This window comes from Canis lupus, unplaced genomic scaffold, assembly GCF_011100685.1.
Source record: "Canis lupus familiaris isolate Mischka breed German Shepherd unplaced genomic scaffold, alternate assembly UU_Cfam_GSD_1.0 chrUn_S1784H1981, whole genome shotgun sequence".
NCBI lineage: Eukaryota > Metazoa > Chordata > Mammalia > Carnivora > Canidae > Canis > Canis lupus.
The window spans coordinates 14,395-33,585 of NW_023330639.1; the positions used below are offsets into that span (position 1 = coordinate 14,395).

General features: G+C 39.9%; 1 long non-coding RNA gene across 5 annotated transcripts in view; it reads left to right on the top strand.

Moving 5' to 3' along the window:
- The window catches only part of LOC119864456, a 42,442-nt gene that overhangs the window by 1,456 nt on the left and 21,795 nt on the right, over nucleotides 1-19,191 (top strand). For all 5 annotated transcript variants that reach the window (XR_005387049.1, XR_005387048.1, XR_005387047.1 and 2 more), the window contains exon 2: nucleotides 13,934-14,106. This is a non-coding gene — a long non-coding RNA (uncharacterized LOC119864456). The remainder of the gene's footprint in view (nucleotides 1-13,933; nucleotides 14,107-19,191) is intronic.

Consider the following 19,191-nt stretch of genomic DNA (forward strand, 5'->3'; position numbering starts at 1 on the left):
TTGGGTTCAAAATTTACTTTTTTAAATTTATAACAATATACCTCACCTTCCTGAGCAGAACACGTTAATAAAAGGTCTTTCTTGACTCCTTGACATAAGCTCATCATCATGCACTTTATTATATATACTACACCAAATGGTGACGTTCACAGGAATCATTGAGCTGCCACGTGAAGGGCTCCAAAACGTGCCACGGTGAAGTAAGGACTCTTCTGGGCTGAAGATAGCTGTGAATCCACAGTACAGGGAGAGCTTTCTTTGAAGTCCCCTTATCCATCTAAAGATATATCCTCCCCCTAGAAAACCTCAATTGTCTTAAATCCTCTCCCCAAAAGTCTCATCCCCCAGGGAAGACCGATTCATCACAGAGCCTCAGAAAGGTAGGCACTACACTCAGACAGACATGGGCACAACCCATCATATCTTCCATCTGTTCTCCTAAGGACTCACTTGTCTTTCCAAAAATTCATTTACTCTCCCTTCAGTGGCCTTTCTCCCTGCTCCTTTCCCTTTTTAAAATGCTCTATCTGCTCTCAAATCTCACCACAGCTCTGGGTATTTAGTTCTTGTCGTGAGGTCCTTTTACATGTAAAATTAAAAATTTATAAACGTGGATGCCTTTACTCCTGTTATTTTGTCTGTTGTCAGTTTTGTTCACACACCCCCAGGTACTGAACTGAGAGGGTCAGGAGCAAGTTTGTCCTCCCCTGAGCAGCATTTCTGGCCGCTGTCTATGTGGCCCAAACTGCTTTACTCATTTCATTTAAGGTCTTACTCTGTTAATCCCTTAAATGTTTCTGTTTTCCTTCCTTTCCACCTTCCTTTTCCATTTTCTTCTTTCTATTCCTCAGTTCTCTTTCCCCTCCTCTGTCTCTGCCTCTGCGTTTCTTTCTCTCACATTAAGCTTCTATTTCATCTGCCATAGTTCCTCTCACTTCTTGCTGTTAAGAGTGTAATCACCTCCTCTCTAATCTTCCATGGGAAGAGAAAATAAATGCCCATATGTTTTAGAGTTATTTCTAAAAGCAGGTCGAGCAGGATTCACCTGAAGACTCTTTTTTTAATAATAAATTTATTTTTTATTGGTGTTCAATTTGCCAACATACAGAATAACACCCAGTGCTCATCCCGTGAATGGGTGATGGGCACTGAGGGGGGCACTCGACGGGATGAAGACTCTTAATATAAAACTCTTCCTTCAGTGAAGTGCATGACTTTAGTGTATAGGCCTCGTAATGTCTATTTTACTTCCTCAAAAGAGATTTTTCCTTCCTTCTAGATTTGGTCAGTTGCAGATAACTTACATAGCTACAAATATTTTCTAGATATATGAAGCATTGTGTATGAAACATACACGTGCATTACGAAGAAAAAAGTTGAAATTTCATTTTCATGTAATTAGAAATATATACACTTCTTGCACATACATATTCATATGTATTGTATACATTTGTATATGTGTATGTAACAAACTGCACATTTACACAAATTAGTGCATCAGTTCTTTTGAGTTGTTTTAAGATTTTTTTTAAGTAATCTCTACGTCCAACCTGGGGCTCGAACTCACAATCCTGAGATGAAGGGTCACACACTCCACCGACTGAGCCAACCAGGCATCCCTCTTTTGGCATTTCTATTTGAATCTAATCACATGTATATTCTTAGTCTCATTCCTTATTATTAGTTTATAGTTCATGATTAATATTAGTTTATAGTTCATGATAGATTTTTGTATCAGTTAAACCACAACCAAATTACCTACCAATGAAAAAAACACCATATCCGATTTTACCCTAAAAATTATTTTATGGATAGCCTGTTGCTCAGCTTATATAAAGTACTATTCAATTAGAAAAGATTTTTGCGTGTACTAGGTTCTAGACACTGCTCTAGCTAGGAGTCACTGGGAGAGAGAAGGGAGATGAACTGATAAGGCTTCTGAACTACAGGTGTATTTAGGTGTTAGAAGTGAGGAAAACTATATAAAGGCAGGAACTTTTAAATATCTGTGGTGGATCAAGGGCATTGTTGACCACTCATTCCAACAAAGGCAAGCAGCAATGGAAACAATAGTACCAAGGACTCAGGTAAGAAACACATGACACCTTTTTGGAATTGTAAGTAGTTCAGTAAAATTCAAAATTCATTCTCTCTCTCTCTCTCTCTCTCAGTAAATGTGTGAAAGCAGATTGTCTTTGCTTATCTGCCTATTTGGTTAATATTCTTGGGAATAACTGTTATTGTTATTGTTACGTATCTGTACAAAGACTGAGTCACAAAAAGGACATTTGTGAATAAAAATGACCTTAATTACATGGCATCATGGAGCAAATGAGTATCCATGGAGATTATGTAGCTAATTCCCCACTCAGAATATTTTCACATTGTGAAGATGTTTGGCTTTTGTTTTGTTCCTTTTTGATGTGTGCAATGTATTTATTTGCTAGCCCTATACTTATTTTGTTATAGCTTTTATTTCAAAGAGGCTATCGTCTGGTGTATACTCTTAGCATTTAAGGGAAAAAAAAACCCCACATCACATACATCCTAGAGATTGCTATTCAAATCTTCCCTCTATCACTAACTAGCTGTGAGACACTAGGCAATTCTTTCAAGCTTGTTGGGCCTCAGTGGCCTCATTTGTATAAATTGAGGGTTTGAGTCAATGACTTCCTATGACTGCCTGAATCAAAGTGATTATTACCTCTGCTTCTTTGAAGTCCAAATTGATATTCAAGTAAAAAGTTCCTCAGCTACCAATCCCTATACTTTACAGCAGTGAAATTTAGAAAGATTTGTGCTTCTTTATGTCTTTCCCTCTTGAAGCCTACATGCATTAGCTCTTCTTTGAGTGTTAATGAAAATGTAAATTCATGCTGAAGTAGCTTTCTAATTAGATTTGTTATAGAGTGATTTCAATTGTATCTTTCCTGAAAATTAGAAAAGGAAAATGATCACTTATTGAAATCACTGAATTTATCATACATTTTAATTAAGCAAGGTAGGTAATTTTGTTCTCATTTCACAAGTGAGAAAAATTAGTTAAAAGGGCTTTTAGGTTTATATTATGTGCATTTTATCACATAAAATAATTTTTTAAAGAATTGTTAAATGTCTAAGATAGTGAAGTACCTGAATATATATATAAATACATATATATGATAACTTTGACCCAGATCTGTACAAGGCCAAGTCTATATTATATCATGAGGGTTTTGTATTAAGAATCAGGGTTGGGGATCCCTGGGTGGCTCAGCACTTTGGCACCTGCCTTCGGCCCAGCGTGCGATCCTGGAGACCTGGGATCGAGTCCCACGTTGGGCTCCTTGCATGGAGCCAGCTCCTCCCTCTGCCTCTCTCTCTCTCTCTCCGTGTCTCTCATGAATAAATGAATAAAACCTTAAAAAAAGAATCAGGGTCAATTACACATCTTTTAAACTCTTGGCTACATCTGATTTTGGGGAGGCCTTCTATCCCATCCATCTTCCTCTTTTGACCCTAAGTTCTCTATTTTCTAGCTTTTATCACTTTTTTTTCATTTTCCAGGACACTTTCATCAACCTTGTAATGACTGATAAAAAAGCAAAAGCTGAGATGCCTGGGATGTGCAGTTGGTTAAGTGTTGGACTCTTGCTTTCAGCTCAGGTGGTGATCTCAGGCTTGTGAGGTGGAGTGGCACAAAGGGCTCTGCACTCATTGCAGAGTCTGCTTAAGAATTTTTCCTCCCTCCACCTCTGCCCCTCCCCACTGCACTCTATCTCTTTCTTTCACTCTAAATAAGTGAACATCTTTTTAAAAAGTATTTTTTATTCATTCACGAGAGACACACAGAGGACTCCTTTTTTTAATAAATTAATTTTTTATTGGTGTTCAATTTACCAACATACAGAAAAACACCCAGTGCTCATCCCGTCAAGTGCCCCCCTCAGTGCCCGTCACCCATTCACTCCCACCCCCCGCCCTCCTCCCCTTCCACCATCCCTAGTTCATTTCCCAGAGTTAGGAGTCTTTATGTTCTGTCTCCTTTTCTGATATTTCCCACACATTTCTTCTCCCTTCCCTTATATTCCCTTTCACTATTATTTATATTCCCCAAATGAATGAGAACATACACTGTTTGTCCTTCTCCGATTGACTTACTTCACTCAGCATAATACCCTCCAGTTCCATCCACGTTGAAGCAAATGGTGGGTATTTGTCGTTTCTAATGGCTGAGTAATACCTGGGAAATGAACTAGGGGTGGTGGAAGGGGAGGGGGTGGGGTGTAGGGGTGAATGGGTGACGGGCACTGAGGGGGGCACTTGATGAGATGAGCACTGGGTGTTATTCTGTATGTTGGCAAATTGAACACCAATAAAAAATAAATATATATAAAAAAATAATGTATGTTTCCAATAATAGAAATTATGGTAATAGCTCACTAAGACCTTTTACTTAATTCATCACAAAGCCCTATGTGTATCTGTCAAAAAGATTCCTAATGTGTTAATTCATGTATTTCTTCACAAAAGAACCTCTCACCTGGACAATTACTATAAACCTGTGATAGAGCTTCTCTTTCCATTGTCCATACTGTTCTCCAAGTGAAATTTCTCAAAAGCTATCTGATCAGGTTATAGCCCACTTTTAAATCCTTCAGTGGATTCCTGTTACCCTTGGTTTGAAGTTTTCACTTCATAGAATGGAACACAAGGCCTTTTTCAACATTCCTGTTGATTATTCTCTAAATTTTCTGCCACTTCTACTCCCTAATCTCCACCCACTTTGCTCTGCTGGGATGCCAAACCATTTGCAGTCTCTCAAAACAGGTCCTGCTGACTCTAGTTTATGTAAAGGCCTTCACATGCTTCCTGGCATGTTATAAATGCAAAATAAGTGCTGCTATTATCTTTACTATCACTCCTGATCCCTGCTTTACTCTCCCCCCACCAAATTGTTCCAAATTTCCACTCCATCTCATTGTCCAGAACTTAATGATATGGCCACCCCTGACCTACAGGAGAGCCTGGGAAAGTCAATCTTTGAATCGAATGGCCATGCACGCAATCGGTTTTTAGGAGTGCCTGGGTGGCTCACTTGGTTGAGTGTCTGACTCTTGGGTTCAGCTCAGATCATAATCTAGAGTTATGAGATGAAGTCCCCACATTAGCCTCCATGCTGGGCATGGAACCTGCTTAGAATTCTCTCTCTCTCTCTCTCTCTCTCTCCTCTCTCTCCCCCCCCCCCCCACCCCTTGCTCTCTCTCTCAAAAAAAATTGGTTTTATTAGAAAGGAATAATGTATCTTGGGAAGCCATTACTTCTTGATGTAAAAATTAATGTCTGAACTGAATTTTGATAATATCACCACTCCCTTGTTTAAAAATACTGGCAGTGGCTTACAGGTGTGCTTACAATAAAATATAGCATCTATGGGAAAAGCAAAAAAAAAAAAAAAAAGGTTACAGATAAACAGGGTTGTTATGGTGGACTTGCCATCATTCTTCTTCTTAGTGCATCCTGTAATACGCAGCTACTATCGTTTGGTTCAATAAGGCTGCACGAGCTCCAGCCATTGATTCCACATTTTACCAAACAGGAATGAAAAGTCACAAAGAAGGATGCACCCCTTCTGTATTAGTGTGGTTAGGCTGTCCTAACCAAATACCACTGACTGGGTGGCTTAAACAGTAAAACCTGTTTTTCTCATAGTTGTGGAGGCCAGAAGTTAGGGAGGGGAAGATAGATGTGTAGAAGAAAATCAGTGTGCTGATGATGCTTTTACTAGAGAGAGATGAAATGGACCCTGGACAGGAAAAGAAACAAAACTTCACTACTCAAAGCTAGAGATCCCAAAATATACAGCTCTTAAAAACATGATGAGAATATAAATACTAAATCCAAACATATAGAAGATCAGAAGAATTAAAAATGAGAAATGACACATAAAGGACCTTAAACCCTGGGATTGGGAGTAATAAGTAAGAATTAAATGGAATAAAATTATAATTCTTTTAAAATTACTTGGAATAAACTATCTTCTTTTTACAGAAATGTTAACACATAAGGCATTAATCAATTACCCCAAATTAAAACATCGTTAGAAAATAATATATATAATATATATGAATGTAGTCTTGAGGCAAAGAGGGTATTCCAAAAAGAGACCTAAGCCTCAGAAAAGAAAAAACTAGATGGACTTGACAGCACAAAAACTGCAAAAGCTTATACAGCCAACAAACCATGTACTCTGATCTCATTAGAGCCCTTTATGACAATCTGTGTTTTCTAAGAGGAGAATAAAGAGTAGCAGAAAAAAAAATCCCTTGAAATCAGAATCAGCTCATTCGATCCTATAGAAATTTCTAAAATTCATATTTCTGAGGATCTTCAGTATCGATCTCCAACTCATGTTTGCAGTGATGCCAAACCAAGTACCATGTAGCCGTCCTCAAAGGCCTGGCAAGGGGAAGATTTGCTGTAAGCATGGAGGATTGGGGATAGTCCCAGGCAAGCCCTTTCAGTGACCACCTCTCTTTGTTCCTGGCCTTACACAGTAGAAGCATAGACTCGGTCCAAGGCGCAGTGGATGCCATCCTCATTAGGGTGCACCTGTTATGAGTCAAGCCAAATCTGAAACATTTCCATATAGTGTTCTTTTATTTTTGGAAAGTGGAGACTCTTTAAAACAAAAGGGATGTTTAGGTGTGTCATTGCTGTCTTTGATCCCGGCACAAATAATTTAAAAACATGAGTTGCGCTACTCCTGACTAATTCTGGTGGCATCTGGTTTGCCTGATTTCCACCTTCTGCGTTTCAAATTTTTTAGTTAAAATTTTCAAATTAAAATTCCTGCTATCATCATATATACCCATATATGCACACACGTATATAGACGTGAATATGTATGCACTCACGGGGTGATATGTATACACAAGCAAATATGTGTACCTGTATACATATGCAGATAAACACCCACACATATGTGTGTTTCTATGTAGGTACACGTACGTGTGCATGGACATGTTTGCGTATAAATACACATATATAATGTATAAGTAGACATTTTAAGTTATAGATTAATATATAGCTACATAATTGATGAGGAAATGTTGTCCTATTTATTTTTCAAAACATCTACATTTCCCCCCTTGTTTCTGTGAGAAATACTTTCCCAGCCATAAATGCTTAAATCCTTTTTGATTCAGAATCTGTTTGTGAGAGACCATTTTATACTTCTGATTCACAGGCCTCCTCCATAATTGATCTCCTACAATGGTTTTGTGACAGGCTCCTTTCTGAAGCAGGCAAAGAAATAAGTGAGATAATGCAACCCTATTTATTTATGAGGATTGTATTTTCATTGATTGACATCTGAACCCAGAGGAAATATGGTTTCATTTTCCACCAGCCGGGTGAATCGAGATTAAATGTCACCTAAATTCTCTCAAGTCAAGAATTCTTTTTATCATCCCCAAAACAAGAGAATGGTTTCCATTAGCCTGAACACAAAGCTTGAAACTTCGTTCCTTACGCCAATTTGTCATGATTTGTATATAATTGTGAGGAAACTAATTAATGTGTTTTATATTTTTCCTATTAATTAGTAGACATTGTGGAAACTTCTGTCAGAAATGTCAGAACATTTCATAGATGTTTTTTTTAATTCTCCTTTGAGCTTTCTGGAAATGATGGTGCAGGCTCTTTTCTTTGAAGAAAACTGGAATTCTTGCCTTGGATACTAGTACTCATAGTCGAAAATTGTAGTATAAAATAATAACTGTTTTCCCCACTATTATTTGAAGCCTTAGAATGGGGAAAGGAAGGATAATTGGTTGTTATGTCTAGTCTGTGACAGATTTTGAAAACTAGTTTTGAAGTGTTTACTCTTGTATTCTTTAATGTTTCTTATATGAAGGTAAAATAACCAAAATCAACCATGGAGAGAAAAACCAAACACTTCCTTGAGGGACTGAAAGATTTAATTATGGTCAAACGAGATAGTGTTCAAAATTTTTCATGTTTAAAGGAAGATGCTGTGCTCAGACGGTCTCACTTAGAAGAGATAAATGAGTCAGCTGCTCCATGGCCAAGTGGCCAAACTTTTAATTGGTCTTTATCATAGGTGGGCTGTAAAAATCCTATGTGAAGATTTTGGGTGTCAAAAATGAGCATTTCCGCTACCACATGCAATTTGCAGAAATCCATCTGACAAGTCAGCCTCTAAGGCAAGTATCTCAGCCAAAGGTTTCACTTCCAACAACGTTAAGGAAGACAACAGACAGCTAACAGGGAACGAAGGAACCACGAGGACGCTGCAGCTGAAAGTGCATGTGGGATTTCCTGCTCTTTAGAAAAGGCAATTCACTTTCCCTGGCTGACTCTTCAAGAGATTTATTTTCCTTTTTTGTCAGGATGAAGGAGATAACTCATAACCAAAGAGCAGCTGTTTTTATGACGTGTTCGGTAATAAAGTCTAATAAAGCCTAAGGCCTCGAAAAAAATTTAAATCACTTATTTCAAGGTACAAATTAAATGTGCTTAATTGTTCTACAAGCTTGCTCCTCAAACCGTGAGCATGGGCATCACCTAGATGCTTCCTAGGACTGTAGGATCACACTCGTACCCTTACATACACTTCCAGTATCTTCATTTAAACAAGACCCCCAGGTGCATTTAATATGCACATGCATATTAGTCTAAGAAACCCTGCTTGACAGTATCTGTTCCGAATGCTGATCCAGATCCAATATCTTCATTTCCTGGGTAATCAATACCTCAGGTGACCGTTTCAGTGTTGGATAATTCCAGTGATTATGAAAATCTTCCTCACGTGAAGACAAAATTCTGCTTATCTATCCTATGCATCAAAATAGTCCATATTCTTCAAGGGCCAATCATGATAAGGTTTATTTCTCTGTCAGGATAGAATTTCAGATACTTAAACTTGTTGCTTGCTCTATTTCCTTACTCTTTTCTAATCCCTTTCGTCAGTGCTCACAAAGTAGTTATTTCTCCAGCCACGTTGGATGCTCTATACGAACTACGTCGTGATAATTTGGAATCAAGGTGTGGTCTCTCGATTTAAAAAGCAGTATTCCAGTGATCAATGCAGAGTTGAGTAAATGCTGCCTCCTAGATCCTGCACATTCTTTCTCTATTACTGAAACTTAAATTGCATATATACACACACTGTATACATCACAGTGTACTGTATTCTTAGACCACTTCAGAAAATATACTATAAACATTTCATTTTGCTTTTTAAGAAATTATGCATATCATACCCTCATTTAAAACATTAAACAAACTCCATTAGATCATGTTGATGGGAGCTCCTTGAGAAAGGACACAGGTCTTCCCTTTCATTCTTACTACCGGTCATAATCTGCTGTACATGTTAGGCATAAAATAATGATTTTCCAGTTATTGTGTCCATCTTTGATGTATAGAAGTAAAATCAGAGGCATAGTGAATATTGGCGAGAATGGAGATTCTGAGTTGCAGACCAACCTTTTCGCCCTGGTTACGAGACTTTGAATGAGTTGCAAGCCTGTCTAGACTTTGTATGCCTCACCTGTAAGAGAAAGTACTAGAATCTACTGACTTTCAATCATTTTTTTAAATAGGGATTTTTTTCTTACTCAAAGGAAACCTTACTTAGAGCACAAATCTCATAAAATGGTAAGAGCTAAGTTGCTCAAGCTGAAGAGGGGGATTGAAGAGGAAGGCAAGACCTTCCTAGAAAATGAGAAGGAAAGTACGTTAACCTAATACGTATTTGAGAATCTCAAGTAAATATTATGAGAGGCAAAAGCTCTAATATGTGTTAGAGACTCAGGATTAAGCTTTACTTTTCCACCAAGGATGGCTTACGTTAGTTTGGATATCTCTTATATTTTGAATATCCTTTTATATTCTCTTATTTTGGATCTTTCAATGTGCAGTTATTTCTTAATGTTGAGAAAGCTGAAATGTGAAAAAGAACTCTGGGTAAGCCTTTTTTTTAATTTTAGTAGAAATAAACATGAAATCTACCCTCTTAAATGTTTAAATATGCTGGTTGAACAGCCGGTCTCAAGGATGTTTTCATCTCGTGACTGAAACTATTCCGATGGAACAAAAGGTGCATTTCCACCTTTCATTCTCTTTGCCTGGCAACCACCATTCTAACTTTGTGCTGTGATGTTTAACCATTTTATATATCTCAAATAAGTAGAATCATGGAGTATTTTTCTTTCTGTTACCAGTTTATTTTATTTATCATAATGTCCTCACAGTTCATTCACATGCAGCATGACGGGATTCCCTTCTTCTTCAAGGCTGACTAATATTCCACTGCCTGTCTGTACCACACTTCCTTATCCATTATTCTCTAATGGTCACTGAATGATTTCTACTTCTTGGCTGTTGTGAATAATGCTGCAATACATATGAGTGCACGTATCATTTCTAGATTCTGCTTCCAATTATTTTGGATAAATATTCACAAGTGGGATTGCTGGATCATAAGATAATTCTAATTAAAAAGAAATTTTGGGGAGGGAGAAGCTCTCTGCTGTTTTCCATGGCAGCTACACCACTTTACATTCCCACTTAGAGTGCACAAGTGTTCCAATTTCTCCACATTCTTACTAATACTTTAAAAAATTTTGGGCATCCCAGGTGGCTCAGTGGTTTAGCACCGCCTTCGGCCCAGGGTGTGATCCTGGAGACCCAGGATCGAGTCCCACATTGAGGTCCCTGCATGGAGCCTGTTTCTCTTCCCTCTGCCTGTGTCCCTGCCTCTCTCTCTCTCTCTCTCTGTGTCTCTATAAATAAATGAATAAAATCTTTAAACAATTTTTTTCTCTATGTACAAAATGTGTATCTGTGTTTGATAATGGCCAGTGTGTTGGGTGATAATTCACTGCATGAGTTGATATCTCATTGTGTTTTTTATTTGCATTTCCCTGACGGTTAGTAATATTAAGCATGTTCTTATGTCATGTATCTGTTCACCAGTTGTATATATTCCTTGGAAATACATCTATTACATTCTTTGCCTATTTTATTTATTTATTTTTATTTTTATAATTTTCTTCCTATGTTTGTTCTTTTTTTTAAGATTTTATGTATTTATTCATGATAGTCACACAGAGAGAGACAGAGAGGCAGAGACACAGGCAGAGGGAGAAGCAGACTCCATGCAGGGAGCCTGATGTGGGATTCGATCCCAGGTCTCCAGGATCGCACCCCGGGCCAAAGGCAGGCGCCAAACCGCTGTGCCACCTAGGGATCCCCTCTTTGCTTATTTTAAAAATCAGGTTATTTGGTTTTTGATATTGATTTGTCAGGTTTCTTTATATATTTTGAATATTAACCCCTTATTATATAAATGGCTAACAAATATTTTTCCTATTCCATAGGCTGCCTTTTTACTCTGTTGATTGTTTCCTTTAATGTGTAGAAATAACTACATCTCCTGTACTCTCATTTATCTATTTTTGTTTTTGCTGTTTGTGCCTTTAGTATTTTATCCAAAAAATTATTGCCGCGATCAATGTCATGAAAATTTTTCCCCCTGGCTTTCTGCTAAAGATTTATAATTTTCGGTTTTACATTTATGAGTTGTTGTTGTTGTTTGGTATGGTGACATATAAGGTTCTCATTTCATTCTTTTGCATGTGAATATCCAGTTTTCCTGAAACCAGTGTTTGAAGAGATGATTTTTCTCCCCATTTTGTATTCTTGGCACTCTTGTCCCCCCAGGACAGGCATTATCTTAATAATAATTATTTAGGTATTATATATTATATATTATCTATATAATTAGGTATTATATATTATATATTCCTGAGTTTCTAAAGGGAATTCATAACAGATCTCCCAACTATCCTGAAAGGGGGCTAGTCTGGGTACGTGGTCTCTCCTGTGAAGGTAAGGACACTTTAGATCCCGAGTCAGCACACCTTGGAATTGCTCCAAGTTCTTCAGTGTCTGAGATGGAAACACAAGCAAGGTTCATTTATTTACTTATGCCGGACCTCCCTCATCACAAGAGAATGTTTTCTTAAAATCTCCTAGTATACAAAATATAAACACAGGCAAAAATATAAGCATTCTATGTAGTTATCCATCTCTTTGGTAAAGCTTGAAATAACTTCTTGCCAATAAAGAGTGGTCATTGCTGGAGGATAATATAAAATTTATAACACTAGAATTCTCTCTCCCTTACTTTTCTTCTATGGGTAAGTAACCATTTGGTACAAATGAGACTGTATAGGGAAAACAAGAGCGACTTAACTCCTGTAAAGCGTCTGGTCTCAGGCAAGGGTCAAGAGTTTCCATATGCTCAGAGACAAATACCTTTTATGGGAAAGAGAACAAACCAGAGATAACAGCTGACAGGGAGGGATGGTTGTCTGGCAAAATTAGAAGTAACAATTTAAACCCTGCTGTATTTCTAATTTCCAGGAGCCCTAGAAGAATTTTGACCAGAAAGAAAGGAATCCTGTGATTGTCTTATGTCTGCTAAACAGTAATGACTACAAAATAATGATCATGGGACTGAAGGATGCCTACGCAAGCCCAGCCTCTTATCCTTTGGAAAACTGCTTTTATGTCTGGCACACCACCCCTTCAGAGGAGGGCATTGCTCTTTTCTTTTCTTTTCTTTTCTTTTTTTTCTTTTCTTTTCCTTCCTTCCTTCCTTCCTTCCTTCCTTCCTTCCTTCCTTCCTTCCTTCCTTCCTTCCTTCCTTCCCTCCCTCCCTCCCTCCCTCCTTCCTTTCTTCTCTCTTTTTCTTTCCTTTCTTTCTCTTTTTCTTTCTTTCTTTCTAGATTTTATTTACTTATTTGAGAGAGAGAGCACGAGCAGGGGGAGTGTGAAGGGTAGAGGAAGAATCAGACTCCTCCCACTGAGTGTGGAGCTCAAGTTGGCTCCATCCCAGGACCCTGGGATCATGACCTGAGCCATGCAGGCATCCCAACATTTTTCTTTCTATCCAGTCCCCTATATGTAAGGTATCTCCAATAAACTCCACCTGCTTTCTTTCTCTCAAGTTCAGTGGTCATTTCTATGAAATTGAGACTCAAGAATTTGGTCTTGGTGGTCTAGTCGCACAAATGTATTTAACGTTTTAGAGAAGTTTTCCTATAGAATCAGAGATGCTCTATGTATGTTTTCAGGTCTTAAACACTTTGCCCCTGAGAACCAATACTATTCTTGAGATGCTTTAAAAGTTTTATTTCCGAAGAAGAGGAAGAGGAAGAGGAAGAGGAAGAGGAAGAGGAAGAGGAAGAAGAAGAAGAAGAAGAAGAAGAAGAAGAAGAAGAAGAAGAAGAAGAAGAAGAAGAAGAAGAAGAAGAAGAAGAAGAAGAAGAAAGTTGTTTTATTTATAAACTCTGAAGGACTATGGGACAGACATTGAATTACATGAATTTATCACAATGTCACTTGAACAACTCTCCTCTACATTTTAGCTTTGCTCTGAAATATACTCATTGGGGAAGATATTTAGTTTTGCCTTGTATCATATTCACCTAAGCTCCTATATAGCTGTGCACATAGTACTTGCTTAAAAAACATGGTTTTTTTTAAGTTTATATTTTTTTTTGCGAGGGGGAGAGAGAGAGAGAGAGAGAATGTGTGCACATGCACATGAGTGAGAGGAGGGGTAAAAGGAGAGAGAGAGAGAATCTCAAGCAGACTCCCTATTGAGTATGGAGCCTGAAGTGAGGCTCAATCTCATCATCCTGAGATCATGACCTGCACAGAAATCAAGACTCAGACACTTAACCAACTGAGCACACCCACCCACCCCAGAAAGTATGGTTTCATTTGACTATATTTGGAATTGCTTTCTAGACAAATTCTTGGTAGATTTCCTTGGATGAAAAATTTATTAGTCTCATTGACATTGTGTCTACCTCGTGTGTCATTATGGCTTCATACATACTGTCTTTCTTTTTAGATCGAAAATAAGGATGGGGAAGATGGTGGAAGAGTAAGGTCCCCAAGTCACCTGTCCCCTCCAAATTACCTAGATAACCTTCAAATCATCCTGAAAATTTATGAATCCGGCCTGAGATTTAAAGAGAGAACAGCTGGAATGCTACAGTGAGAAGAGTTCACGCTTCTATCAAGGTAGGATGATGGGGGGAAATGAAATAGAGAAACAAAAGGCATCCAAGGGGGAGGGGCCTCACGAGAAGTCCAGCAAAGGCTAGTGCCCCCAGAAGAGGAAAGCCCCGTCCTGGAGAAGCAGGAGCTTAACCAATCTTCCCAAGCAGAAAGATGCTCGCAGGGAGTTAGAGCAGGACCCCAGGAAGGCGGGGATGCCCTCAGGCTCCCTGGGAAACTAACAGACACCTGCGCCCCCAGGAAAGTGCACCCAGCTCCCTAAGGGCTGCAGCGTGTGCATGGCGGGACCCCAGAGCAGCTCGGAGGGGCTCCAGCAGAGGCTCCGGAGAGAGGGGGCTGCAGGGACCCGAGAGCAGCTCAGAGGCGGCTCTAGCAGAGGTAGAGGCTCCACGTGGAGGGAGCCGTGTGGCCCGGGAGCAGCTCTGTGGGTCTCAGGTGGCGGTTCCGCAGAGAGGGTCTTCGCGGCCGGAGCGCGAATCCAACAGCACAGGCCCGGGAACACAGGGCTCTGGGGACACAGCCTAGGATCCAACCTCCCCCCAGGACAGGCAGAGGCCAGGAGGGCCCAGGACAGCAAGGATGCTTCTGCCCCGAGCTGAGGAGATCAGCGGCCCCGCCCCCGGAGCATCCAGGCCCCTGCAGTCCGAGAGCTCCCGAGTTACTGCGGAAGCTGAATCCAGGGCTCCAGAGCCAGCCACTGCCACTGTGGTTGTTCCTCCTGGGGCCTCACGGGGTAAACAACCCCCACTGAGCCCTGAACCAGGAAGGGGGAGAGCAGATCCCCCAAGTGCTAACTGAAAATCAGCACAACAGGCCCCTCCCCCAGAAGACTAGCTAGACACACAAGTTCCAGGGGAAGTCAAGGGACTTAAAGTATACAGAATCAGAAGATACTCCCCCGTGTGTTTTTTTTTTTTTTGCTTTTTGATTTCTGTTTGCTTTCCCCATCCTTTATTTTCCTTTCTTTCTTTCTTCTCTTTTTTTCCTTCCTTTTTTCTTTTTCTCATTTCTTTCCTTCTTTCTATCCTCTCTTTTTCTCCTTTTCCCAATACAACTTGTTTTTGGCCACTCTGCACTGAGCAAAATGACTAGAAGGAAAACCTCACCTCAAAAGAAAGAATCAGAAACAGTCCTCTCTCCCACAAAGGTACAAATATGGATTACGATTCAATCTCAGAAAGCCAATTCAGAAGCACTATTATACAGCTACTGGTGGCTCTAGAAAAAAGCATGAAGGACTCAAGAGACTTCGTGACTGCAGAATTTAGATCTAATCAGGCAGAAATTAAAAATCAATTGAATGAGATGCAATCCAAACTACAAGTCCTCACAACGAGGGTTCACGAGGTGGAAGAACGAGTGGGTGACACAGAAGACAAGATGATGGCAAAGAGGGAAACTGAGGAAGAAGGAGACAAACAATTAAAAGACCATGAGGATAGATTACGGGAAATAAATGACAGCCTGAGGAAGAAAAACCCACCTTTAATTGGGGTTCCCGAGGGCGCCGAAAAGGACAGAGGGCCAGAATATATATTTGAACAAATCCTAGCTGAAAGCTTTCTTAATCTGGGAAGGGAAACAGGCATTCAGATCCAGGAGATAGAGTGATCCGCACCCCCTAAAATCAATAAAAAATGTTCAACTCCTCGACATTTAATGGTGAAGCTTGCAAATTCCAAAGATAAAGAGAAGATCCTTAAAGCATCAGGAGATAAGAAATCCCTGATTTTATGGGGAGGAGTATTAGGGTGACAGCAGACCTCTCCACAGAGACCTGGCAGGACACAAAGGGTGGCAGGATATATTCAGGGTCCTAAATGAGAAAAACATGCAACCAAGAATACTTTATCCAGCAAGGCTCTCATTCAACTTGGAAGGAGAGATAAAGAGCTTCCAAGACATGCAGGAACTGACAGAATATGTGACCTCCAAACCAGCTCTGCAAGAAATTTTAAGGGGGACTCTTAAAATTCCCCTTTAAGAAGAAGTTCAGTGGAACAGTCCACAAAAACAAGGACTGAATAGATATCATGATGACACTAAACTCCTAGCTTTCAATAGTAACTCTGAATGTGAATGGGCTTAATGACCCCATCAAAAGGTGCAGGGTTTCAGACGGATAAAAAAGCAGGACCCATCAATTTGCTGTCTATAAGAGACTCATTTCAGACAGAAGGACACCTACAGCCTGAAAATAAAAGGTTGGGGAACCATATACCATTCAAATGGTCCTCGAAAGAAAGCAGGGGTAGCCATCTTTATATCAGATAAACTAAACTTTACCCCGAAGACTGTAGTGAGAGATGAAGAGGGACACTATATTATACTTAAAGGATCTATCCAACAAGAGGACGTCACAATCCTCAATATATATGCCCAGAATGTGGGAGCTGCCAAATATATCAACCAATTAATAACCAAAGTTAAGACATACTTAGATAATAATACACTTATACTTGGTGACTTCAATGTAGCTCTTTCTACTCTCGATAGGTCTTCTAAACACAACGTCTCCAAAGAAACAAGAGCTTTAAATGATACATTGGACCAGATGGATTTCACAGATATCTACAGAACTTTACATCCAAACTCGACTGAACACACATCCTTCTCAAGTGCACATGGAACTTTCTCCAGAATAGACCACATACTGGGTCACAAAGCGGGTCTGAACCAATACCAAAAGATTGGGATCGTCCCCTGCATATTCTCAGACCATAATGCCTTGATATTAGAACTAAATCACAACAAGAAGTTTGGAAGGACCTCAAACACGTGGAGGTTAAGGACCATCCTGAATAAAGATGAAAGGGTCAACCAGGAAATTAAGGAAGAATTAAAAAGATTCATGGAAACTAATGAGAATGAAGATGTAACCTTTCAAAATCTTTGGGATGCAGCAAAAGTAGTCCTAAGGGGTTAATGCATTGCAATACAAGCATCCATTCAAAAACTAGAAAGATCTCAAATACAAACGCTAACCTTACACATAAAGGAGCTAGAGAAAAAACAGCAAATAGATCCTACACCCAGCAGAAGAAGAGAGTTAAGAAAGATTCAAGCAGAACTCAATGAAATCGAGATTAGAAGAACTGTCGAAGAGATCAACAAAACCAGGAGTTGGTTCTTTGAAAGAATTAATAAGATACATAAACCATTAGCCAGCCTTATTAAAAAGAAGAGAGAGAAGACTCAAATTAATAAAATCATGAATGAGAAAGGAGAGATCACTACCAACACCAAGGAAATACAAACGATTTTAAAAACATATTATCAACAGCTATACGCCAATAAATTAGGCAATCTAGAAGAAATGGACGCATTTCTGGAAAGCCACAAATTACCAAAACTGTATCAGGAAGAAATAGAAAACCTAAACAGGCCAATAACCAGGGAGGAAATTGAAGCAGTCATCAAAAACCTCCCAAGACACAAAAGTCCAGGGCATGATGGCTTCCCAGGGGAATTCTATCAAACGTTTAAAGAAGAAACCATACCTATCCTACTAAAGCTGTTTGGAAAGATAGAAAGAGATGGAGTACTTCCAAATTTGTTCTTGAGGCCAGCATCACCTTAATTCCAAAACCAGACAAAGAGCCCACCAAAAAGGAGAATTATAGACTAATATCCCTGATGAACATGGATGCAAAAATTCTCAACAAGATACTAGCCAATAGGATTCAACAGTACATAAGAAAATTATTCACCGTGACTGAGTAGGATTTATTCCCAGGACAGAAGGCTGGTTCAACACTCATAAAACTATCAATGTGATTTTGCAAGTGACATATCAGATAAAGGGCTAGTTTCCAAGATCTATAAAGAACTTATTAATCTCAACACCAAAGAAACAAACAATCCAATCATGAAATGGGCAAAAGAACAGAAATCTCACAGAGGAAGACATAGACATGGCCAACACCCACATGAGAAAATGCTCTACATCACTTGCCATCAGGGAAACACAAATCAAAACCACAATGAGATATCACCTCACACCAGTGAGAATGGGCAAAATTAACAAGGCAGGAAACTACAAATGTTGGAGAGGATGCAGAGAAAAGGGAACCCTCTTACACTGTTGGTGGGAATGTGAACTGGTGCAGCCACTCTGGAAAACTGTATGGAGAATCCTCAGAGTTAAAAATAGACCTCCGTACGACCCAACAATTGCACTGCTGGGGATTTACCTCAAAGACGCAGATGCAATGAAACGCTGGGACACCCGCACCCTGAGGTTCAGAGCCGCAATGCCCATGATAGCCACACTGCGAAGGGGCCTCGGTGTCCATCAAAGATGAATGGATATGGAGGGTGTGTGGTCTCTGTACAAAATGCAAGATTACTCAGCCGTTAGGAATGACAAACACCCACCATTTGCTTCGACGTGGATGGAACCAGAGGGTGTTACGGCTGAGGGAAGAAGGCAATAGGTGAAGGACAAACATTATATGGTGTCATTCTTTTGGGGAGTATGACAAAAATAGTGAAAGGGAATAGAGGCGAAAGGAGAAAAAAATGAGTGGGAGATGGCAGAGAGGGCAGAACAGGAGAGACTCCTAACCCTGGGAAACGAACAAGGGGTGGAAGAAAGAGAGGAGGGCGGGGGGTGGCGGTGACTGGGCGACGGGCACCGAGGGGGGAACTTGATGGGATTAGCACTGGGGGGTTACTCTCTATGTTGGTAAAACGAACTCCAATAATAAATAAACCGATAAACTCACAAACTTCCCGAGACACAAAAGTCCAGGGCCAGTAGGCTTCCCAGGGGAATTCTATCCAATGCTTCAAGATGAAAGCATACCTATGCTACTAAAGCTGCTCCGAAAGATAGAAAGAGATGGAACAGGGATCCCTGGGTGGCGCAGCGGTTTGGCGCCTGCCTTTGGCCCAGGGCGCGATCCTGGAGACCCGGGATCGAATCCCACGTCGGGCTCCCGGTGCATGGAGCCTGCTTCTCCCTCTGCCTGTGTCTCTGCCTCTCTCTCTCTCACTGTGTGCCTATCATAAAAAAAAAAAAAAAAAAAAAAAAAAAAAAAAAAGAGATGGAACACTTCCAACCCCGTTCTTGGAGGCCAGGGTCAC